This window comes from Solenopsis invicta, unplaced genomic scaffold (genome assembly GCF_016802725.1).
Source record: "Solenopsis invicta isolate M01_SB unplaced genomic scaffold, UNIL_Sinv_3.0 scaffold_266, whole genome shotgun sequence".
In the NCBI taxonomy this organism is placed as follows: domain Eukaryota; kingdom Metazoa; phylum Arthropoda; class Insecta; order Hymenoptera; family Formicidae; genus Solenopsis; species Solenopsis invicta.
Window position 1 is genome coordinate 15,609 of NW_024105260.1, and position 26,025 is coordinate 41,633.

At 40.5% G+C, this 26,025-nt stretch overlaps 1 long non-coding RNA gene and 1 pseudogene across 1 annotated transcript; one reads left to right on the forward strand and one right to left on the reverse strand.

Annotated features, from left to right (window-relative positions):
- Positions 1-5,746: 5,746 nt before the first annotated feature.
- On the reverse strand, positions 5,747-9,521 carry LOC105208167. Its single transcript, XR_005576650.1, has 3 exons — positions 7,829-9,521; positions 7,264-7,741; positions 5,747-6,782 (listed from the first exon to the last, which is right to left on the reverse strand). It is a non-coding gene; the product is annotated as an uncharacterized LOC105208167 (long non-coding RNA).
- An 11,874-nt stretch (positions 9,522-21,395) lies between these two features.
- On the forward strand, positions 21,396-25,181 carry LOC113003384 (annotated as a pseudogene).
- The last annotated feature ends 844 nt before the right edge of the window (positions 25,182-26,025 follow it).

Consider the following 26,025-nt stretch of genomic DNA (forward strand, 5'->3'; position numbering starts at 1 on the left):
ACAACGATATCGTCGAGATAGGCAAAGGCATTCGGTTCCATCTCCGGACCTATCAAACGATCTAAAAGCCTCTAAAACGTTGCGGGCGCTCCCGTTAGGCCATACGGCATCCGTGTAAATTGAAAGAGTCCTTTTCCCGGTACCGTGAACGTGGTGTACTCTTTACTATTCTTCTCTAACGGAATCTGTAAGTAAGCCTGGCTAAGGTCGATGGTCAAAATGTAACCGGCCGGCCGAAGTTTATCCAAAATCGCGTTCATATATGGCAGGGGGTACGCGTCTTTCTTCGATACCCCGTTTAACCGGCGAAAGTCTAAACAAAAGCGATACGTGTTGTTTGGTTTTTTAATCATTACAATGGGCGTCGATCACGCGCTACTCGAGGGTTCAATAATACCGGACTCAAACATTGAATCGACATCGGCATAGATCGCTTCCTGTACCTTTGGCGACACGGGGTAATAGCGCTGTTTAATGGGCGCGTGCCCGCCGACATCTATACGGTGTTCCGTCAGCGACGTCGCTCCGAGTTTCGCGGGAACGTCCGATATCTCCGAGGCTAAAAATTCCGATAACCGCGCGCTCTCCTCGGCCGATAGTTCTTTCAAACCGCCCTGTAGCGTTGCGCGTTCGCAAGCAGTAGACGTCCCCCCTTCTCTTGGTGGGTGCATTACGATATTGGTCGCTTCTTTAGGCGTCGAATCTCGCAAGCTTCCCTTTCGCTCGGTGGGATTTTCCCCAGTCTCCTGCTCGGGCCCAGTATCCCCTCGCACGAGCGCTGCCGACAGCGAGCTCGTGGTCTCGATTTCCAGGGGATATTGTCGCGTGATATCATCCGCGAATCTCCATGTACTTCCCGCAAAATTAACCATAATACCGAAAGCTGTCAAAAAGTCCATTCTTAGTATACACGGTAACGCTAACGTTCGCAACGCGTACGCGCTCAAAGTACGCGTGCGGTTTTCAATTTCGAGAGGCACCTCGACCTTCTCCCTCACCCGCGTCGTCTGGCTGGTCGCTGTCGTCACGCGGCGGTCCCTAGCCCGACGAAACCGATATCCCAACGATTGCACTAATTCAATAGCGGCCGGACCTAAAAACGTACGCCGGAATCTAACAAAGCGCAAACCTCATTACCCGATATCTTGACGCGAACGAAGGAGAGGCACGATTCTCTCGCCCCGAACGAATTACAAACGAAATCTGCGCGCACCAGTATCACTACATTATCGGAGGATGCATTGGCAGGAATCGTGTTTTCCCCGTTCTCCGACTCCCTTAGGCGTTTCCCGCACAATCGGGGCACGTACGCAACGTCACTCCCGCCTTGCCGCACCGATAGCAGTGCGTGCGCGGAGCGGATATGCAGTCACGAGCAAAGTGGTCAGTCTGATCGCAATTCCAGCATTTGCCGGGATTGCTACGGGGCACACTTGTAGACGGGGTGGCGGTTGGAGTGCCTGCTACGGCGGTGGTCAACGCGGACGCGGCTGCCGCAGAGTCACTGCGAGCCCTCGCTTTCTTCCCCCTCCCCTCGCGCGGCGCTCTCTCACTCTCATCTAAACCCGAGATCTCTAATGCCGCGAGAGTATCATTTAATTTTCCTCCGCGTCCCCCCTCCTTTGAAGGACGATAAGCTAGATCGGGGAATAGCGAGCGTTCCGGCGGTGGAAGTACCCGATAACTTAAGGCTGCCCGACAACAACTTTCCGCTCGCGCCGCCAATAATTCGAGTGACTCTAAATCGGTGACCGAATCACGCGGCACCATGGTCTGCAAGCGCGGCAACATGTGGCGGTGTGCGTAACCGATCTTCTCTTCCTCACTCCACGGGGAGTGACGGTCAAAAGGCGCATTCAGACGCATCAAGTAATCCACGACCGTTTCGCGCTCGCCCTGGATGCGTTGCATTATTTCATCCCGCAAAGCGAACTGGAAGTCGGGATCCCCGAATCGCGCACGCCACGCCGCCTTGAACGTAACCCACGTCGTTAATTTCGCGCGCTTAGCACGGAACCAATGAAACGCGATATCCGATAGGAAAAACGGTAGGCATCGCAATATGTCTGCATCGTCGACCGGTATCAACTCACGGCCCTCCTCAATTCGTAATAAAAAAGTTTCCACGTCCTCCCACCGCGCGCCGAAAAACTTTAAATTTCAACGCCGCATGATGTTGTAAGCGGCGGCCGCGTCATTTGATCCCGGTGGTCGACGTCCCCCGCCTCCCCCGGACGCGTGCACGCTCGCCAGCGGTCTCATCGCGGCCTCGAAGCGACTGTCCGATCGCGGTACCTCCCCCTCGGGGAGATTTAGATGTCCGAAATCCGGTAACCCTTGTGCGCCGTCCGCGCCAACGAACGATTTGCCTACGCGCGTCCTCCGCATGTGGCACAGTAATCTTAACGCGAGCGCGGATTGAGAACCCCTGCTCCTCAAGCGCGGCAATTAATTGTTCGAGGGTGGCGGTAAAAATCCACTCATCGTCGTACTTAGTCGAACTCATTCTTAAGCGATGTTATCCCCCCGCGCGACCGACCGATTTCCACGCGCGAAATTGCACGGCGATATCTCACGAAAACGATAACGATAGCCGAAGCGAAAATAAACGGACGCTCAAAGCGTATTCTAAGATTCAAAATATTCGCGATATCCGAACGCGTAAACACGGCACGACACTTCGACAGCACGCCCTCCCCCTAAATTCCTCGGCGTGTTTACTTCTACGCCAAGCACTATAATCGGCACTGAGCAGCAAATTCCACTGCCACGAAATTATATTCACAACTATTCGAACATTAAACACGACGAAATATTCGCGGCACTGTTTGCCGATACCAAGTCACAGAATCCTAAATAATAAATGTAATAGCACAACTGTTACTCACACTTGGGAAAATAATGTTCACACGCGAAAATCAAGACGGTACCAACCGCATAATAATATTAGCAATAAAACATGGTTAATATGGTCTCGAGAAATTTCGATGCTATTTGTTAAAGGTTAGCAGTGTTAAATAATTGAAAGCGGAAAATGGCTTGCAATAAGTTATCAAAATTCTAGCGAGAACAGGAAAGTACAAAATACAGGACGCACACAACACTTGCTCAGGAAAAACAAAAAAAATTACTCACACTCAACATAGAATTCCTCGCCGGCCCGTGTCTCCGCAGCTAGTCCACGTAAAAAAAATTCTCAATTGCTACGCCCGTGTCTCGCGAAGACCGTAGAAAAGAAATTCTTACTGGCGCGCTACGTTGGGCGCCAAATTTTGTCACGTATTTTCTTGACGCCGGAGAGCAGCAGCAAAATACGCGATCAAACAAAGGAATTACGCGCGACACGCGCATGAGCGACGAACGAACCGATAAAGATGTTCACACCAAATCACGAAATTGGGCGCCAGACGCGATTATACCGGTCGCGTCGCCGGGTACACTCTTTAACACCAAACGCGGATTTACACCACGCGATGGCTCGTCATTCCAAAGCGCGAAATCGTCGCTCGCACGCGGCCAGCTAGCTCCTCTAACCAATAGAGGGGCGGGGTAGCGGAGACAGGGACGAAGCGGCTCTCTTACGGGAGGAGTCGGGTAGGCGAGAAATTAAGTAAAATCAGGCCGATATAACAGGTAGAAATCACATGTATTGTAGTACATAATATAGAGACGGCATACAGCAAAATAAGGGAAAATGATAAGCCAACGCAAAGCAGAAAAACGAAAGAGATAAGGGGTTGGCCAAAAAGAATTAAGCAGAACGCGGGAATTATTTCAACTCATACCACAAGTACGTCCAACGCGCTGACTACGGCGACTGGTCCCGCGCGGAACACGCCAGCCAATCACGCGCGTTCTGAACGGCGCGGCGAGAACGCGATAGCCGAGCCTTCGCTAAGACGAACCAAGTAATTCAGAGACAAAGTACAGTAAAAAGATTCGCGCTGGCGACAACGCAGTTGCTGGAACCGCACTACAAAATTAATCCGACACGCGCGAGACAACAACGCACCGATAATTCGGGCGGCCGTGCGATCACGGCCGTAACACGACTCGCGCACGTGCGCGAGGGCTTTGCGGCTTTCCGAGAAACCGGTCGTTCGCAAGCTTCTACGGCGGGACGGCTCAAACACACACGACAGCCGACAGCTGGGTGCCTTGACGAGGTCTCGTGCTTAAGGTGAAGAGCCAGCCAAACACCAAGCAACAAGATGCATTCAATCGCCACGCGGTGGACGCACTCACACACTAAACTAATGGCTCCACCTCAGAGCGCGAGCCGGTCGACACAGACAATTTGTGGCTTTACACAGCGGTTAGACGGGTCACCTCGACTCTCGGCACGGTCCTCTTCCTCGTCTGCGGGACCCCGGGCAGAGATCGCCGGACACCCAATAACCGCTTTCCGATAGCTCAAGACGATATCCCACTCGCTCGTTTCCGATAGCACCAGGTACGCCGAACGCCGGGTCGCACGCAAAAGCCGAGAGGATCGCGCTCGATGCGCGATCGATGAGCGCTACCCCTCCCACAGGGTGCGCGATATCCTTGCGCCAAGCGGCGCGGCCTATCAGCGGCCGCCCTTATCTAGCCATGACGTCACGGCAGCACAGTGTCGGGTCTCCACAGGTGTCGTGCGGTCCCCGTCGGCATTCGACATCCTTGTCGCTCTCGTCGTCCTCGCGGACGACAGCAGCAGAATTTTCCTGCGACAATTCTTCGTCGCTATCGTCCTCGATGGACAGCCGGCATTCCCAGTGAGAAATGGTATATCAAATCGACATCAATTTGATGTCGATTTGATATCGAAATGTGATATCGATCCTCACATCAATTTCGATTCAGGTGGTCACAGTTTCGATCAACGACATCGAATTGATGTCAATCCGACATCAATCATCGATATCGTATTGACGTCGAATCGATGTCAATTCAACAAAATGTTTCATTGTACCCGCCGGGTATCGATCATGTAACTTTTCCTAGGGCGGAAAGGTGAAATCTTTCGCCATTGAAGTTAATAGCAAAATTTTTCACTTTTTACCTTTTCGCTCTAAGGAAAGTTACATGATCACTACCCAAAAAATAATAATGAAGTTGACATTAATTCGACGCCAAAATCAAATATTCTAAGTAACAAGCTGACGTTGTTTATCGTCGTTTTTGATGTCAAAATATCGAGAAATAATGTTAACTAACCATCAGGTATACTTTAAAAATTACAGTTAGATTAAATTAGCAGGGTGTACGGTCAACGGAAAAAAGGTTGCAGCACACAATACATTTTCGTTGCAGTTTTATTAAATAACATAAATATTATATGTATTATATTAAACATAATAAAATGAAGATTGCACAAAAGACTAAAGAGATATTTAACGAAATAAAATATTTATTATAATAAAAAATAAACATTATCTAAATTAAACAAGAATAAATGCGTACAGTAGATAATAAAAAAATACATTTTTAAAAATGCAACAAAAAACAACAAATTCTTTAAATGTATGAAAAATAACTATAGAACTATATATTAGATATAGAAGAAAATGACAAAAAAAAAGAGTATCAGACTATCGGATCTGTACTAGTATTCAGATCCAAAATAGAATAAAGTAGTTTGGGACGATTTGTTTAAATTGTACATGACTTATTTTTAACTTATTTAGTTATCCTTAAAATTAAGGGGAAGAAAATAAGTTCTTAGAATTCGAAAGCTTTCGACAGCGTAATGTCAGATAAAACATGCTAAATAAAACAGTAAATTTTTAGCCAAGTTATTTTACATCGCAAACATGCCAGGTATGTTTAGCAAAGAATGACACAACTCTTGTCTTAAGGAATATAACTTTTTCTTAAAATCCTAAAACAATAGGGCATTTTTATCAAGGATCAAGAATCTACAATGACACAGCAAGCGCAAATCAAAATATTGTCCAATCAGCTTGTTTTATGATCGGAATTAAATTTTAATAATTTGAGTTCAATATTAATTCATAAACGACATTATACGTGTTGCTACAGAGCATAAAATGCAAATAACACGTTTTATAATCACTTGTGACATGCTCCATTTTTGTCTCTTGTTAACTCTTTCTTGGTTTATCACAGCTGGGGCAGAGGTGGGAAGGAAGAGGATTTCTGATCACCCCAAGAAATAAAACTAGCAAAAATCCTCTATTCTTTATAATCCCACCATCTCTTCTCGTACCCTTCATGGACAAGTTCGAAAAGCACCTTTCTCTGGTTATCCCAGTATCAATATTTATCCTGAACCTTTTGTTTAATACCTGTCAGATTTTCGCTCGTGATATCTCTTTCAAGATATTCAGAGGGGCACTCCTCTAGCGCTCTCCAAATCCTTTTGGTTCTCTTCAAAAATCACAGACTGATTGTTCTTTTTCACATAATAAGCAAAAACGTAAGTGTACATAAGAGTCTGTCTACAGGAACACAAAATGTCAACTGGCTTTTTTAAAAATTGCACCTCGATCCACAACATATTATGTTGCTGCATTTTTTCCATCTTTTCCTTTACACTGGCGTATAAATGTTTTATTTTATAATTTAGTCAAAGAAAATTCAGTTGCCTTTACAAAACGTTTTCATCAAATCTCTCGTAGGTTCAATAAACTCAGTTTACACATACTATTTTTTACACGTTTGGCGACGATCAATAATCCCATCTGATTGTGTGCGCCATGGAGCGTTGGCCAGCCATAATTTTGCGACATTTTCAGCTGCAGACATTTCTTCCATTTCGAAATATAAAAGTAGTGCACCTAAACATTGTAAATAAATACATTATATTATTAAGTTGCAAAAATAATTTCAGACTTGTTAAGATCATTTAAGAAACCAGTTAATATTTTGTCAACATTTTTAAAAAATTATTTTATTTTTCTACAACTAGACAATTAGATTTTTATATACTCAATTTTTGGTGCTAATAGTATATTTTAAATATTTAAGATAAAAAATCTTATTAGTAAAGATTCTAGCAAGTGTATAGAATTTTATTCCAAAAATTTTAAGACAAAAACTCTTTTCAAAAAAAAGTATAAAAATTAAAAAAATTAAAACATGAGTTATTTTGTCTTAAGTGCACTAAGTTGTATCAATATTAAAAATAGAAGAAATAAAATAGCAATACCTGAACTTTTACCATCTTTTAATTATAGTAAAGTTTCTTAAATGAAAAAATATATAACAATAATATTACATTTTCAAGTCAACAGAAATACCGTAAGTATTTTTGCTCACCTAGAATAAGTTCCCATATCTTCAAAGTTTCAAACTTTTTCTTTCCTTTCGTTCTTTGAAAGCTAAATTTGTTAGCAACATTGTTGCATACAACATTTCTTAATAGTTTCCTGACTGAACCGTCTAGACTATTTTTATTAACAAATCTTCCAAGATATATACTCTGCAAAAGAAAATATAAAATTACGTAATTTCTTTAAAACATAGTCATTACTTTTGGCAACAACACAATAAAAAACTTACTGCAGCTGATAAATTTCCATCATTACATAAAAATGTTTCCAAAGCATTTAATTCTTCTTCAGATTGAACTGGAAGCGAAGGGAATCCTGTCTTTTAATGACTTTGTCACTCGGAAGTATGTATCTGCATAGTTTCTCCTGATTCGTTAAAGCAAAATCAAGTTTGCTATTCAATTCTTTTAATTCTCTCTTTACCTCATTATGAAATGTTGTGATGAGATGTATAAGAGAAACATCTGCAAATGAAAAGATACATAAATCAAAAGAAATATAAATCATATTTATACCTATAACAATAATTTTTCCTTAATTTATTTTCTTACCTGCTTTCTTACTCTTAGATGAACAACTGCTTTCATTCTTGAAAGATGAACTTGTGCCTGCAGCAGAAAATGGTAGACTTCGCAAAGGATTAGTTGATCGTTTCAACTCACTTGATAAATTACTCTTTTTGGATGAGCTGGGCGAAAGAAGTTTATCTATAGAAGATAGGCAATGTTCAAACAATTTCCTTCTTTGAAGTGAATTGACTATTTTCAATAAACTTTTCAAAATTTTGATGGACTCCAAAATTTTGATTTTCCAATAAATCACAATCGTTTACATTTTTATGGTCAGATGTCTCTTTATTTTGATGCAGGGATGTTTTGCAAGGTTTTTGAATATTTGTATTCGATAATAACTGACAAAGTTTTTCAGAGAGCACGGTATTTTCATTTTTTCTTCCTGCATTTTTTCCCCTATGTTCATGATACGTTTGGTCACTTGATTTTCTTTATCATTTTGAAATTTGCAAATATTTATCTTCTTCGGTGATTGTTTCTTCTGGGAAGTATGCTGGCGCACTAAATCATGCGGAGAGATGCTGAATCTTCGTGATGCAATCAAAGGAACAGGAGGAGGTACTGGTACTAGTTGCTTTAGTTTTGAAAAACTCTTGTTGGTTGAACGCCTTGTTTTTTTTACTCTAACATTTTGCGATCCAGAGTCTGATTCATTTTCAGACTCAAAGTCTAAACGTTGTGCCTTTCGTTTTATTCTATGCCCTCTACCTAACTCACGACAGTCTGTTTCATAATTAGAATTCTACACATATCCTTTGCTTTAAGCAGCAGCCTTGTTATATGAATCTATAATAAATATATTAAACAAACTAAGTAACTAGTAATGTAATGGTTTATGACTAACAAATCAATCACACCACAGAACTGGGAATGATACGGCTATCCTTCGCAAATCAATGATGTATTCGACGAATATCAAGTAGCAAGAAAGCAAATGTTAAGAAGACAAAGTCTGTGCACGAGAACAATCACGTTGCCGATTGTGATGCAATCGACGGGTACAAAAATATGAGTAACGGGCGAACACGTCCGACATGTATGCGGCCCCAAACGGACTCAGGGACGAAAGACGAAAAGAGGTTAGAGGAGCAGATCGCGGCGCGATGACGCACCGCGCCGCGTCGCTTTTCACTGCAACTCTTGCGAGTATCGAATTGATATCGAATCGACAACAAATGGATATTCAATAAAAACAAGGAAAAACATGAAAATTTTGAAAGAAACATTATATTGTATTATTACTGCTACCAACAAATACGAATATCATGACATCGAAATAATTACGAAATATTTGAGATTTCGATGTTCAATAACCCGGAAAAATCACATCGATGAAATTTGATCAAATCGATATCGATTCGACATCGGTTCGATGTATCATTTCTCATTGGGATTCGATGGCCCTCGTCCTGGCCGTTCGTCCACCCCAGCCTGTCCATCAGCCGTGCCACTTGCGAGCCTCTTTTGCGTGGCGCTTATCTGTCGCCACGTCTTGTCTCGTCCTCCTCTCCGTCGGCGGCTTTCCGTGCGCCGGCCCTGGACGATCGCCTTCTCCTTTTTTTGCCGCTGTCTATCTCCCTCGCCGCTGTTGGTTCTTAGGCGACGTTTGTCGAGGTGCCCGCGGTTACGTGAAATAAGCCGCGAATGAGTAAATGAAAATAATACGCTACGCAGTCCCGCCGGAGATTTCACTCTCTTGCTGAGTGCCCGACCCGGTCATACGCGCCTCCTTGCGTTACGCTTAGGCGGAGGACGAAGAGGCAGATGAAACTGTCACGTCACAATATATATGTATATATATATATATATATATATATAATATATTTATAATATATATAATATATATATAATATATATATATATATATATATATATGTATATAATACATATATAAGTAGGAAACGTATATATAGTGATACGTTGCACACGCGCGCGCGCGTCGCAAACTCGGCTCTGCGACACAAAAATCGAAATTCGTACCTGAAAACAAAACTATGTCTGTTATAAGAAAGAAAGAGAACGCTCGAGACAGAAGAGGATAAATCGAGAAGGCGAGACTCCTCGAGAAAGAAGTAGAGAGGAATAGCTCCCCGGCTGCTTTTCGCCGGAGAATGTACAAAAGACTCGAACATACGCGCTCGCACGCATTAGTCGCCGCGCTGTCGCGCCGTGTCGCACATGCAGAAAACGAGCATACACGTCGTGTCTCTGTCTAGCTCGCACAAGCATTTAAACTGTTACTATAAATTCGGCGATAAATAAAATTTTGTGACTAATTGTGAATCATTAAGCACGATTTATTAAACTAACTATTCTTTCATTCTCCTTATCAAAATAAGGTTAGTTTAATAAGTCGTGCTTAGTGATTCACAATATTTTATTTATCGCCGAATTTACAGTAACAGTTTGAATGCTCGTGCGAGCGAATACTCTACGGTTCGAGAAGCAGCGTGCCAACCGGCGTGCGTTCCAGCGAAGTTATTGCGACGTTGCCACAGCGCGTTGGCTATGCGACGAATATTTTGCAAAATAGCGCTAACGATGGGAACTCAGTAGTCCCTGGTCACCGATTTAATAAAATGTAATAGGATTGTAATTTTTATTTATACATTACTACAGTAGAATTCAGCTATTTTTGAGAAAATGATAAAATACTTTTAGCACGTATAGTACCGTTATGGAAGAAGACTCGTCAAGTTGGCCATGTATCTCTGTGATAAAATACGTGGCTAGTATGCTGAAGGGTTTCAGGTTTGATCCCTCAGAACAATTTTTTTTTTTTTTGTAAATCTACTATTGAAAAAATAAAGAAATTAAAAAATGCTCTTTTTTTATTAATTAAAATTGGACACAGAACATATGTAAAAATTGTAACACTTTGACGTTCAAACATTCATTGTAAATTTTTATGGCAAATACATCTTTCGTGCTCTTTAACTTTTAATTCGATTGATAATAGAAGAGCATTTTTAAATTTTCTAATATTCTTTCATAATGACGTACTTAATGTTAAATAATTAAAAATAGTTTAAAAAATATACGTAACAATTTTAAAAAATCCCACTAACTTTTATATAATTCTACGTACATTATAAATAATTATAAGTACGTATGTATAAAGAATAATTTTTTTTACAATTTTTACAATATCTGTAATTTTATTTGTCACATTCCTCACAAATATATAGATCTAAGGTTTTATTATGTATCATCAAAATAACAAAATACATGTTAATTTAATTTATAAGGAGTTCTAAGCGTCAAATAATTATTTAATTAACCCATCCCGTCACCTTCTTTCGGATAAAAGAACACTGTTATACATATAGTCGCACATACGTCAAGTCATGCACGACACATACATATACACACATATTCATGCGGACACAAACAAATATATGCATTCACACAAAAAAATAAAATGCAATCGGACGGCACGGTACAGTTAAAGCGCAACACAAAAAGAGAAAATCTTAGACATTGAAAGGGATTCGGACACTCATTTTCTGTTGACACAGGATTTATTCAAATACGTTATTCCGATATTGCGACGTCGATGCCGCAATTGTCCAAATACCAAAATCATAAACAACTATCATTAAAGAAACATTGGTGTCTCTAATCTTGAGCTCGTGGCAGCCGTCGGTCCTAACCGCCCGGCATTTATTTGCCGCGCTTGGAATCCGAAGATCCATATTGTCCAATAGAGATAAGGATCTTGGAAATCGAGACCAATCGGGACACAAGCTCAGAAAGCCGAAAATTATAAAATAAGGCAAAAGGCTTTCTCGCTACCAGTCCGCTAAAAACCACGGTAGTGTTCGAACCTTATTACATTGTCATTTTATAAATCGTGACTCAGGGCAATCGTTCTATACATTGCCGTAGACGGTTGCTCCTAGGCAAATTCACGACCATACGCAAAAATATAACTAGTTCGACTCAGGGTAAACACACCCTTAGGCAAGGTCAAAGCCAACGCGTCCGCATCGGCTTCGGGTAGTACGCCCCAAGGCAATGTCGAACGCCGTACCAAGTGCTAGTGCCGTCTGAGACAAAAGTCACATACAATAATAATAAATTTTCATATACAGTAACAATCACGTCTCAAATAAAAGGACAATTATTTCTGTACAAAGAGAGAAAATCGGGAATTATTTTGAATGGAAATTGCTCTATATTAATTTGAAGAGGGAATTTTGATACCAATAATAATAATAATAATAATATCCTGAGCGAGAAGATAGGACATGAATGTCCGTGATTACTCATTAGCGATCGTTTCCTAGGTACTTGAATGACAAATTGAAGAAAAAAACAGAAAAACAAAAAAATGAGTAACTTACTTATAGTAGCAGAGAAATAACGTTTTTTGCTCTTGCAAGTTGCTAATGGAGAACGATCTTGAAACTAGACGGTTTGGCGTACAAAAGTTGTAGATGAAATTCTCGCGCACAGATTCTAACTTTAAAACGATTTAAAAAATAACGTGTATAGCTTCGAGTCAAAACTTGAAGGAATTAAGTGACGACAAGTACTAGGAAATTGGACATTTTTTAGGTCTTAGAAAAAGATATAGAATTGATCAAGTGGGTGAGATGGAGATTTGGTTGGGTAAAGCTTTTGAGATTTCTCTTTTTTTTTGTAAATTATACTATTTCCAAAATTTCGGGTTCGTTCGTTGAATAATTAACCAACGTTCACTATCAATCATCTTTTCGGATGATCTCTCATTGGTTAGTCTTTCGTCTTCTGCTGAGTTTACTTAATTTTAGGAGTGGCGAACAGTTGCGTCGCCCAATCGCCTAAGTAGTTTGTTATCTACCGATTTCCCTTTCTGGAAAATTTCAATCTTAGTTTTTTATATCGTCCGTTTATTTAGGACTCGCTTTCTATATGATTCATTCTTTCAGTTCATGAAAAGCCAGTGTTATAAATTTTAATTTTATGTTTTTAAATTGGGAGTATAAATTAGTTCGGTCCGTTTTCAAAAGATGGCTCTGGTTGTTATAAATGTGTGGTGACTAGCCACAATAATTTTAATGTTTGTTAAGGCATTCGCTTAATGAGTAAGCTGATTGTTAAATAACAACACAAGTTTATTAATGAGAACTGAAATACATAATGACGCAACTTAACATTACTTAACGCGAAGACGCGAAGGCTCAACGAGAGCTGACGAGAGAGTGTGTGTAACCACGACTAACTCAGACAAGTGAGCGACGGCGCAAGCAGGCAACGAACGTGCCTGGCTTTCCTAGACTCTAACTCACTAGGCGGATAGAGGAGAAACCAACCAGTCGCCACATATTCCCCCCCCCCCCCGAGTGTTAACAAAGGAAGAGTAATATATAAAAGTATGAATGTTAACGCTAACTAAAGGATTACAATATAGTTGTAGTGCGAGGCTTACAAACTAATAAAGTTAAAACTAATGTTAGACTTAACGGCTAATTACAAAAAGGTTTCGGAGAAACGCTGTATATCAAGGATATAAAATAAAAAGAGTTTAATTTAACCAAATACAACTATTTAGTTAAATTAAATCGCTCGCCTCCGTTATCTTTTCGGCGCTTGACGGCGGAGTCGTCGGGGTAGGGAGGACCGCGTGTCCTCCGAGTGCGCGTGCGCGCCGACTCAGTGCGTGCGATGGCTCGGCGCGTCTCCTCTGTCGGTGTTTGTCGCCAGGCGGTATCGCGGTATTCGGAGTCTTAAAAACGGGTGCCCGAGGCACCCCCGGTTATGGCCCGGCGGCCTTTCCAGCCGATGTTCGCCAGGACGATGCTTTATACGGGGTGCATCGTCACAAGTAATACATAAAAGTATGAGTTTAAACGCTAACTAAAGGATTACAATATAGTTGTAGTGCGAGGCTTACAAACTGATAAAGTTAAAACTAATGTTACACTTAACAGCTAATTACAAAAAGGTTTCGGAGAAACGCTGTATATCAAGGATATAAAATAAAAAGAGTTATACAACTATTTAGTTAAATTAAATCGCACGCGTTTTTTCTGCGCGGGATAAGTCTTAATTGAACTCGGTTGACGTTCTACTGCAGGGGAACGATCGTTAGGTTGAGTTGAAGTTGAAGGGGAATTCGCGGAAGGAGTTTCGCTAACGTTATCTAATAAGAAATGTGCGGGTTTTAACCGTTCCACCGAGACGCTTACGGGTTGATTATTAATTTCAATTGTATAAACCTTGTCGGTATTCCGTTGGATAACCTTGAAAGGACCAGAATACGGCCGTTCCAAAGGTTTCTTAACCGCATCGTAGCGGAGAAAAACGTGAGAGCAAGAGCTCAGTTCTTTAAAGAAGAAAATGCGTCTTTTATAATGGTGAGTTACGGGAACTGGTTTGACCTGACGCATATATTCCCTAAAATCATTGATAAAGATCTGAAGATCTGGAGTAAAATCTTCCTGGAGGAAAAATTCTCCGGGCACTCTAAGCGTGGTGCCGTATAAAAATTCGGCTGGAGAAGCCTGAGTATCTAATCAAATGTAAGTTAGCAGACCAAGAAGAACGGTTGGAAGGGTGTTAACCCAATTTTCCGAATTATGACACATTAACGCTTTCAAAGAGCGATGCCACTGCTCGATCATACCATTCGATTGCGGGTGGTATGAGGTCGTACGAATGCGTTTGCAACCAATAAGAAATAATAATGCTGTGAAAAACTGAGACTCAAATTGAGCTCCTTGGTTGGTAGTTAGAATTTGTGGAGAACCGAACCGAACGATCCAATGATCATAAAAAGTTTTGGCAATTGTATCGGCCGTGATGTCGCTAATTGGAATAGATTCGGGCCAGCGAGAAAATCTATCTATAAGGATAAGACAATATCTATAGCTATTAACCAGAGGTAGAGGACCAATAATATCTAAATAAACATGCTCAAAGCGTCCGTCGGGAGCGACGAAAGGAACAGGAATTTGTTTGACATGACCCGAAATTTTAGACTTTTGACAGTCTACGCATTCATGTGCCCACTTAGTGACATCACGATGTAGGTTAGGCCAGATGTATCGCTGACGTATAATGCGGTCTGTGACCTTAGCATTCGGATGGGCAAGATTGTGGAAGAGTTCAAAAACTTGTCTTCTAAGAGATTCTAGAATGTACGGACGAACGGAATCTCCGGACAGTTCGCAGTAGAGCTCTGTGTTAGGATCACCCCAGATAAAATTTTTTAGTTTGAGAGAAGACGTATCAGAGGCTAATAAATTTTTAAGCTCGTCATCCTCTTTTTGCCGTGCGGCAAGATCAATTAATTCAAACTTGGTGGGTAATCGAAGGGCTTTGATACGCGACAGACCGTCTGCTACCACGTTATCGGGACCAGAAAGGTAATCGATGTTAGTGGAAAATTGAGCAATGAACGATAACCGTCGTAGTTGCCTCGGGGAGGCTTTATCTGAACGTTGCTTAAAAGCATAGATTAAAAGTTTGTGATCTGTTAAGATCTTAAAATCTCGACCTTCAAAGAAGTGTCGAAAGAATTTAATCGATTCATAAATCGCAGTAAGTTTGCGATCATATGCACTGTAACTAAGTTGAGGCTTAGTAAACTTTTTAGAGAAAAAAGATAAAGGTTTCCACATGTTGTTATATTTTTGCTCGAGGACCGCCCCTATCGCGAAGTCTAAGGCGTTGGTCACTAATCGAGTCTCGGAATTAGCGGACGGATGCGCTAGGAAAGCTCAGTTAGCCAGTTGTGATTTAGCTGAAACAAACGCATTTTCAGCATCAGGAGTCCATGTTATCTCGCGTTTATCATTCTTACGCGAATCCTTAAGATAAACGTGAAGTGGAGCTTGGACGCGCCCTGCTTGAGGTAAGCTACGTCTATAAAAATTTAACGCTCCTAAAAATCGCCGAAGTTCGACTATGGTACGTGGTTTCGGTAGGTTTTGAATGGCGACTACTCTTTCAGGTATCGGCTTAATGCCATCGCGGTTAACCGTGTGTCATAGATAAGTTACTTGATGCGCGCCAGAATACATTTAGAAGGATTTAAAAATAACCCGTATTTTTTTAACCTTTGAAACACCGTGTGAAGATGATTCTTATGCTCTTCCTCGGATGAAAAAGCAATAAGAATATCATCGATATACACGTAAACGAAATCTAAATCTTTAAGAGGATACTATAGTGACGGAAATTACCGACACATTACAGTGTTCATTAATTTTCGAATTGGCTTTACAGATCACAAAATTCTTTTACAGAATAAAAGTACGCACCAAAACAAGGTGCGGGCTGGTAAATTTTACGAGAAAATCGAACAAAAAGTTAAAAATTTATTTATTTTCGACTCGTGGATCTGTCAACCGAGGTTAACTTTTGTGATTTACTAACGTTTTGTAGCTCATATGTATGAAATGAGACTAGGCCGCACTTTAGAAAACTCTAACACTGACTGTGTGTCATTCCAGTCAAAAGCCTAACAAAAAAGTTTAACATGTAAACAGCTGTACGTGTACAAATTTCGCTTAGCGCACGTAAACAATAGCAAGCAGAGTAGTGACTGTAGTTGATAGGTCTTTTTGCAGATAGCAAAATAATCGAAAATCAAAGATAGATTTATGCGTTGGACAAAGAGCGATAGCTTGGTCTCCCTCGAAAAATAATCTGCAATGCCAACGTTGAGGAAGTTCTTCGGTCACTATAGCATCCTCTTAAGAGCGCAATTAATGTAACGCTGGAAAGACAGGGCTGCGTTACGCAAGCCAAATGTCATGAAGATAAATATTAATAACCCGAATGGAGTAATGACGGCCGTCTTAGGCACGTCTTCTTTAGCCACCGGTATTTGATGGTATGCTTTAAAAAGATCAAGGACCAAAAAGACTGTTTTACCTGCTAGATTTGCGGAGAAATCATGAAGATGGGGAATCGGATATTTATCGGGCACGGGTATAGAATTTAACCTGCGATAATTGCCACAAATGCGTCATTCCCCGCTTTTTTTACGGACTAAATGAATTGGTGAAGCCCAAGGGCTATTGGAAGGCCTACAAATGCCTAGCTCTACAAGGCGCTTGAATTCCGCTTTTGCCGCTGCCAATTTATCTGGCGCCAAACGTCGAGAAAGTTCTGCAACGGGAGGACCAGTAGTCAGAATGTGGTGTTCCACATCGCAAATTCCGGAAGGAACTAATTGACTAACTTCCGTAATTTCTGGAAATTCCAGAAGGATGCTTGCGTAAGCAGAGTCACGGTTAACTGTAGAGATTCTAGTAACCGGAACGGAACATATTTTGCCTGTAGAAAAGAGCTTAGTGCTCGTATCAAGAAGTCGGCGCTTGTGTAAATCTACCAAGAGTTGGTAATGTTTATGACAATCCGCACCGATGATTGCATGAGGTACCGCGGCGATGCAAAAATTTCATGTGATGGGTCGTCGAAGATTAAGATTTAACGTAAGACGACGTTCGTCGTAAGTGTTTATAAAGGAATTATTAGCCGCAAACAGTTTAAGATCCGACGGGTTTTTTCTATCGGAAAGCGACGCAGGAAGAAGCAATATTTCCGCGCTTGTGTCAATAAGAAATTGACGACCTGTAACGCGATCGTAAACATTGAGACGGTTTTTGTTTGCTCCGTTTCTTGCGACCGTCTCCATGCGAGGAGAGGGCTTTAGTTTTTCCGGCTTTTCCGGTTTATCATGTCACGTACATGGCTTGCGACAAGATGTCGCTTGCGCACCATATTTCTTATAATAAAACAAAGGCCTGACTTTTTTGCGTCTGACGCACGCGCGAAAACAACCTCGAAACAAAAATCGGTTACACCGCGACTTGAAAACTTTTTTTATTAAGGGCCGCGAGCTGTTTCGTTATCAGCTTTAATTGTTTTTCCACGCCGGACAAAGGTGTGGTGTTGTCTGTTGTATCATTAACGAAAGCGACCAATGGTGCTATTGACGTACTAAGACTACTAGTTTCTGAAATTCTATCAGCGATTTCCGCAAGCTTTTGCAAGTCATTAATCGCTCATTAATTGCGGCTAAAATCGCCTTATGAGAATCAGACAATTGTTCGATGAATAAGGATTTGAGAACCGCTGGACTGCACTGTTCATTATTAAAGTTTTTCATGTGATTCAGAAGATGGCTTTTGATCACCAAGTATTTGGCCTTTAAAGAGGCTGCGCAAACGAGATTTGGACGACGTTGCATACACCGAGAAGATACGCTCTTTGAGGCGCTCAAATAAATTGTCGGGCGACGGGTCCGCCTTTAGCAAATCGGCGATATATGCAACAACTTCGGTGCTGACACCGGTTAATAAATAATCCGCTTTCGTCCGATCTACAGTAATTCCTGCCACGCGCAAGGATGCTTCGACTTGTAAAAACCATGCTTCTGGCTCGCTCTTCCAAAATGGCGGAATTTTGGGAACGCGATATGTTTCCACTCGCAGCGGATCAGACATGGCGATAGAAATGGTGGTTAGGACGCCGAGAACGAATGTGACGCTAAACGCGAATTGGCAAAAGAGCACTACGATGGCCCAACACAATGAGCGCAATGATATATTATGCAGAAGCATCGGATATAACAGGAAGGATTATCATAAAGCACACACGAAATTGCGTTGAAAACTGGTTAGGTACAAACGGGAATGACAGAGATGTTGCTAAGCGCTACTTTCACAATTGGTTAGTTCGTTCACGAGCACATAGAACAAAAGAATGTGAGATCACAAGAACGTTATGAGAATAGCGAAGGGCGGCGAAAGCAATATGACCGGAAGCATCGCGAAAATCACACGCAATGTCTTGCATTTAATACGCGCACTATGAATGCAACGATGTAGTGACGTTGCAATGCGATCACTTCGTGCGGGGGTCGATTTAAAATGCCGGCTACAGGAGAAGCGCTGTCGCACGCCTGATATGAAAAATAAGACAGTACGTTACAATACGAAGGTCTGGCTGTCTGCAAAGGTCCACGATGAGTCGCTGGACCGGGTGAAGCTCGCCGATGAACAGGAAACAACCTCGTTGGGGACGATTTCCCGGTGGACGGGCTGCCTCTGCATCGAAGTGGCGGGAATGGCTTCAGCCAATGGCGCGTCGTCTCTTACGATCTCGCCGAATGGCGCGGGACACCTGTTGCCAAGGAAGATCTCAAAGGTCTCGCCGCCTGCGACAAGCTATGATGGCTGCAATGAGCTGCGATGGACTGTAGTAAGCTACGATGAGCTGCTGAACCGAATGAGGCCAGCCGATAAGTCGGGAACGACCTCGCCAGGGAAGAAAATCCGTTGCACAGGACGTTCGTAGAAACACTATGGCGGTAACGGCTTCGTCAAATAGAGAATCGGCTCTGATGGCCTCACCCAATGGCGTGCCGCTGTATAAATGGTTATGCCGGCCGGCGTGTGGTCTTGAAAAATGGCACAAAAGTTTTAATCGGACCACTAATTATGCGTCACCATCATGCACAGGCTGCAATTTCATCTGAAACAGACGAAAAGCCGTCGCGTGTCTCTCGCTTCTGTGCGGAAGGCACGCAACGGACCTCGTGAGAATGTTCTCGATCGCGCACTACGTGAACGCCGACATCACGTCGGGGTCACCAATTGTGGGGACTAGCCACAATAATTTTAATGTTCGTTAAGGCATTCGCTTAATGAGTACGCTGATTGTTAAATAACAACACAAGTTTATTAATAAGAAACGAAATACATAATGACGCGACTTAACACTATTTAACGCGAAGACGCGAAGGCTCTACGAGAGCTGACGAGAGAGTGTGTGTAACCACGACTAACTCAGACAAGTGAGCGACGGCGCAAGCAGGCAACGAACGTGCCTGGCTTCCCTAGACTCTAACTTACTAGGCGAATAGAGGGGGAACCAACCAGTCGCCACAAATGTGTCATAGTGACAGCTGATTCCAGTGGTTTCAGAGAGGTTAGACATTTATCAATAATATTTAGTACATATCGCTTTGAGTTTCATACAAAACCCCTGTTTTTTACTGTGTTGAATATGTCAACTTTTGTAGTAACTAAGCAGCATTTGCGGAAGATTTTAGTTTTCTGTTTTAATTGGAAGAAAAGCACAGCTGAAGCGCATCAAATGCTGGTAGAAATTTATGGTGACAATGCTCCAACTGATAAATCATGTAAGGAATGGTTTCGACGTTTTAAGAATGGTGATTTCAGCGTTGAAGACAAGCCCCGCTCTGGACAGCCAAAAAAACACCCCAAGGGGTGTTGTATACTACGATTTGCTACAACCTGACGAATCCATTACGGGCGATTGGTATAGGCTACAATTGATTTGTTTGAGCCGTGAATTACGAGAAAAACGGCCGGAATACGAGGAACGACATGACAAAGTTATTCTGCTACATAATAACGCTCGACCTCATGTCGCAAAAGTCGTCAAAACTTATTTGGAAACGCTCAAATGGGATATTTTACCGCACCCGCCGTATTCGCCGAACATCGTTCCATCTGATTACTCGTTATTCCGACGGATGCAGCACGATTTGGCAGGACACTGGTTCAGTTCTTTCACAGAAATCGAAAATTGGCTCCTAACTTGGATCGCTTCAAAAGACGAAACATTTTTTCGAAATGGACTTCGAAAATTGCTTGAGAGGTGGGACAAAGTAGTAGCCAGTGATGGATAATACTTTGATTAATATGATACTTTGATTAATCTGTTCATTAATTTGTTCTGAAATAAATGCATTTTTGACCACGAAAAAACGGACCGAATTAATTTATACTCCCAATAGTTTCCGTCCAGAGTGTCCCGACTCGATCTTATCTCTCGTTGTTACCAAACTTAAACAAAACTTAAATTTTTTTTTTCAACTCCTGGTTTTGTTCATTTTTACGGATCATTGTATTAGGGTAAGCAAATATTCGTGATTCCGTCATCGCACGATTTCTCCTTTTATGTTTCTATTCAACAACTTTGTTGCTCTGGATATAGTATTTGAGAGTTATATATTTTCAGGGACAATTTCCTCGCTTTGTTCATTTTTTCTTTTAATAAACGAGGAATGCTCGTTATTTGCGAAAAGTGAAATTGTGGAATGAGATGTTATACCCAACTTGTGTAAGAGGATCAGGCATTGAATCTCTATAAAAGAAAACAAGTATGATATGTACTAATATTGTGCGATGCAAGATATTTATCACTAAAAACATGAACGTTTCAGGCTTGCTTGCTTCTTTTCAACATGCAAAATGAATGTTTCAATTACATAAAATATGATTAGAATTCATGAGTAATGAACAAAATTAAAAGACAGCAGACAGTGTATAAAATTATTTAAACATAAATTAATACAAATAGTGACGCTTACGCAGACGCAATAATATATAAGAAAAAGCTATCGTTTTACAATTGTCCATCTAAATATTTTTTTTTATATTTAGATGATTTTATACACTGACTGCTGTCTTTCGATTTTGTCTATTACTCATGAATTCTAATCACAGTTTATGTAATCAAACCATTCAGTTCGCATGTTGAAAAAGGGCAAATAAGGCTGAAACGGTCATGTTTTAAGTGTGAAGATTGAGTTATAATTCTATATCTGTTAAATAACACCTATATATATGATTGTTTCTTATTAATCATTTTGACAATATAATATTTATTTAATTACTGTATTTTATAATATTACACACATTGCTACAGTTAAACTTTTCCTGTTCTTGACACGTCCTTTGAATTAATAATATTTTGGAGCAAACATATGAAAGTAACGGCCTTTGCATTAACGGTCTCAAAATTTTGTTGCACAGGAATGTCTTTACTGTCATGCAAAACAACTGTAAATAAAGAAGATGTCTGCTTCGATGATCGATACGATGTGGTTGCCAAACAAGTAAAAAGAAAAAAAGAAGAAAAGGAAGAAGAGAAGGAGCAGCAGCTGGAAGAGGAGAAGAAAGAGACGACAGTAGAGGAAAAAGCAAAGTTTCTTGAGGGTTCGGTCAATTTCAATGACATCATCGCAAGCACGTCGTTGCGAGAACGTTCTGATGTAAAGTCCGACGTAACGTTACCGACAATCCGAGAGCCGATCTTTCCTCTGTCTGGAGGATGGAAGTCCGATAAAGAGTATTCCGATAAAGAGATGCAGATCGACGTGATTTATAATGGTCCTAATGATTCTGATGAAACTGATACATCGCCGAAATCTGAAACTCCCAGGAGGAGTGTCTCGAGGAAGACTGTCTCGAGATATATCAGTTACAGATAAGAAAATAATAAAGCAATATGATATTATATATTATATACACAATATAATTATATATTTTATTTTACGTATAAGCTTGGAGCCAAAACCTTGACGAACGAGGAAGTGATACAGTTGATGAATCGATGTCATAACTGTATATCAGTTGGAAAAAGAGGTTGATAATCCGGATCGTGACGTCAATATTGGACGTCAAATTGTGTGTTTTACCGACAAGTTCACCAAGAAGATAACCGGTTTGCCGTATAAGAACTTTGATTACAACAAACTACTTGGCGCCTGCTGTGAGAATGTGATCGGTTACGTGCCGGTACCTGTTGGCATTGTTGGACCGTTGTTAATCGATAGCCAGCTCTATTACGTGCCGATGGCAACGACGGAGGGTTGTCTGGTAGCGTCAACCAATCGCGGCAGTCGTGCGCTTCGAAAATGCGGCGTAACCACCTGCGTAATAGCTAACGGGATGACCCGAGCACCCGTAGTACAATTCCCAGACATCGTGCGCACGTGTGAGGCGATGTCATGGATAAAACAGCCGCAGAACTTTCAAGAGTTGAAGAATAGCTTTGATCGAACTAGTCGCTTTGCTCGTTTGAAAAAAATTAATTCAAGAATAGCCGGTCGAGATCTGCATCTACGCTTTATTGCCACGACTGGCGACGCCATGGGTATGAACATGGTACCACAGGGGACGCAAAAGTCTCTACAGAAATTGCAAACATATTTTTCGGATATGAAGATAATCTCCCTCAGTGGGAACCTCTGCACCGACGAGAAACCTGCGGCCGTTAACTGGATCGAAGGAAGAGGTAAAAGCGTGATATGCGAAGCGGTTATACCCGCGGATGTTATAGCGTGGGTATTGAAGACCTCGGTGCCTGAACTTATCAAGCTTAACGTTAAGAAGAATTTGATCGATTCAGCCTTGGCAAGCAGTATAGGCGGCTACAACGCTCATGCTGTCAATATTGTGACCGCGATTTTTATCGCCACTGGACAAGATCCAGCACAGAACATTGGCAGCAGCAATTGTTTAACGGTGATGGAATCGTGCGGTGTAGATGAAAAGGATTTACACATGACTTGCACGATGCCCAGTATAGAAGTCGGCACGATTGGTGGTGGCACTGTTCTACCGGCACAAGGAGCGTGTCTAGGGATGCTGGGAATCAAAGGTGGACATCCCACGGAACCTGGTCAGAATGCCGAAAAACTCGCACGAATTGTTTGCGCCACTGTACTCGCTGCAGAGCTATCCTTGATGGCTGCGTTAGCTTCTGGGGACTTGGTCAAGAGCCATTTGCAACATAACAGGTACGTGTCTCATTGAATTTGTATATGTTTAACAAATCAAGAGGCGCGGTCGCGCCTTGTCGCCAAGTCCAGCGCAGGAAATAAACCGCTTTTCTTTACGCAAATCGGCGATTTTCATGCACATGAGATCTGATAATCTCAGTAAATCTGAGTAACGGTTGAACCGATCAAGTTCTGAGTAGTCTCAAACGATAGCTTAGATAAAATGGCATTGTAAATGTATTTTTACTTCTTTTTCCGTGCTCTACGAGCGGGATATCATGACGTAAAGTTAGGTCTTGAAATTTTCATTTAAGAAACGTCATCATCATCCTTCTCAGCGTTGTCCATTTCATCTTTTTGACACAGAGTGGCGCTCGCTTACATATACATTAGTTAGCCTTACATATATGCGATTGTGTGATGGTTATGGAACGCAATCGTGATTACCGATTGACAGGTTTCCTAACCAAAATCGTAAATACTATTTCGATTTTCGAGGCAAATGGCACTTCTTTCTGCCGAATTCGTTCGTGTGGTGCAAAAACGCGTTGAATGAGCCTATAATAATACGTGCAGTTAAAAATATACATTTTGCGTTAACTAGAGTCAATATTATACTTTTAAGAGGGCTGTGCATCAAATTTGTGTTAAAACAAGTGTTATAATACACGATTAACAAAATGCACATGAATATGCTAATGAAACAAAGCTAATTAGACCAAATGCTCATTATTAAATCTGTTTTTGTCGTCTTTCTATCTTCCTCCGATGCGTATCTTACTTTTATCAGGGAAAATGTGCTTTGCTTTCTTAGACGTGCCTCTAAGTCATAATTTTTTAATTGTAGCGTTAATGTAAATGTATATCAGTAAAAAATTTTTCAGTACAACTTTTCAATAAATCAGTACAACTTTTCAATAAAAGGTAAAGAAATGTAGTATGTGTATGCGCGTGTGTACCCCTTAAATTTTTACTTTTTTCTATAAAACCCAAGTGGTACTATCTTTGTATCCTCATTGAAAAATTTTCATATTCTAACCCATGTGATATTTTCTTTAACTTCTATACAAAACCCAAGTTGTACTATCTCTGTATTAACATTGAAAAATTTTATTCCAACCCAAATGGTATTGACTTAAATATAAATATCTTAAATTTAATCCAATTTAAATTTATTTTTTCAAAAAGACGTACAAAATCTTTATAATATTGCTCTTTGAAATAACTGTTGTACTACTTTTAACAAATAAAATGCAGATGGTAATATCTTTATTTTTTCAATATAACCCACGCAGTAATATCTTTAATTTCTTTTTAAATAAAATTCAAGTGTTACTACCTGTGTAATAGTTATAATAACTTAGAAAATTATAATAATTTACAATGTTACTTAAATGTTAAAGAAACTTAATCTTTAATTTACGCAAAGTATTGCGTAATTACTTTCATAACGTATATCTTACAAGTGTTACATTGGGTGAGCCCCAGTTGTGAACAGACCCAATTGGACACCACCAATCATCTTGGCTTATCTAACCTTGCAACCGCCGTCATTTGTTAAGATTATGAAATGGATTTCATTACAGACTAAACTAAAAACTTGTGAAAGCCCAAGACAACTGAAGATTGTAGCGGAGAGGCTGGACTCAAGACAGAGATTATCTCCATCTGGAGGCCCGGTGGAAATCAAGGAGCTCGCCAAGTAGCCTGAGGACAACGTCGATTAAATCACAAGACTATATTTACATTATTATATTATAATAAAGTAATAGTTATTACAAAGATTATGAGTTTATAACTTTCTCTTTATATATTGTCTATCACTAGATTTAAGGAACCAATCATAATATATGTAACAGTAATATTTAAATTTACACAATATATAAATTAATCTATAAGCAATTTCTTATATCTTCTGGTATCTCGTTAGCTTATATTCCAATCAAAGTTAAAAGTACATTATTTACTTTCTTAATTTTAATTATTACATAATATAACACTCATGTAGCGGCTTAACGGAAAGCCTTGTCATAATGAGAATTGATCCCAGGCGTGTGGGACTTAAAGTAACGCTTTTACTTTATTTAATTACTCAACTTAAACCTTATTAACGCGCAAGTTAGTGTGCGTAGTTTAAATTAAAGAAGAAATTAAGGTTTCAAGATTTAAGAACCAACAGTTTTGCACACAAGTAGTATATAAAACTACTAGGTAAAATAAATAATATTGCGAGAGTTTTTCTATTTAATTTAATTTGTTTTCAACTTACAATCATAATGGTATAACATTTATATATGTATCTACATTAGTTCAATTGATTTTCTAAGACAAGTGTCAAGTAACGGCTCACCGAAAAGTCACATATATTACAAATATTATCTCTAGCCTTATAGGATATAAATATACAGTTTTGTTTTAATAATTAGCTTAAGAATTAACTGTTAAGCGTGCGTGAAAGAGTGTGAGTATGAGTTTATAATAATTTTAAGTAAAACTGTTAATCAGATTAGGAAGAAGAAAAAATCCGTTTATTGGCCCACTGACAAAGAGTATACAGTCATTTAATGTTATAAGTTTGTTCGTCACTAACGCAGACGCTGTAGGTGTCGTTTACATCAAAATATTCATTGGATTACAGAAC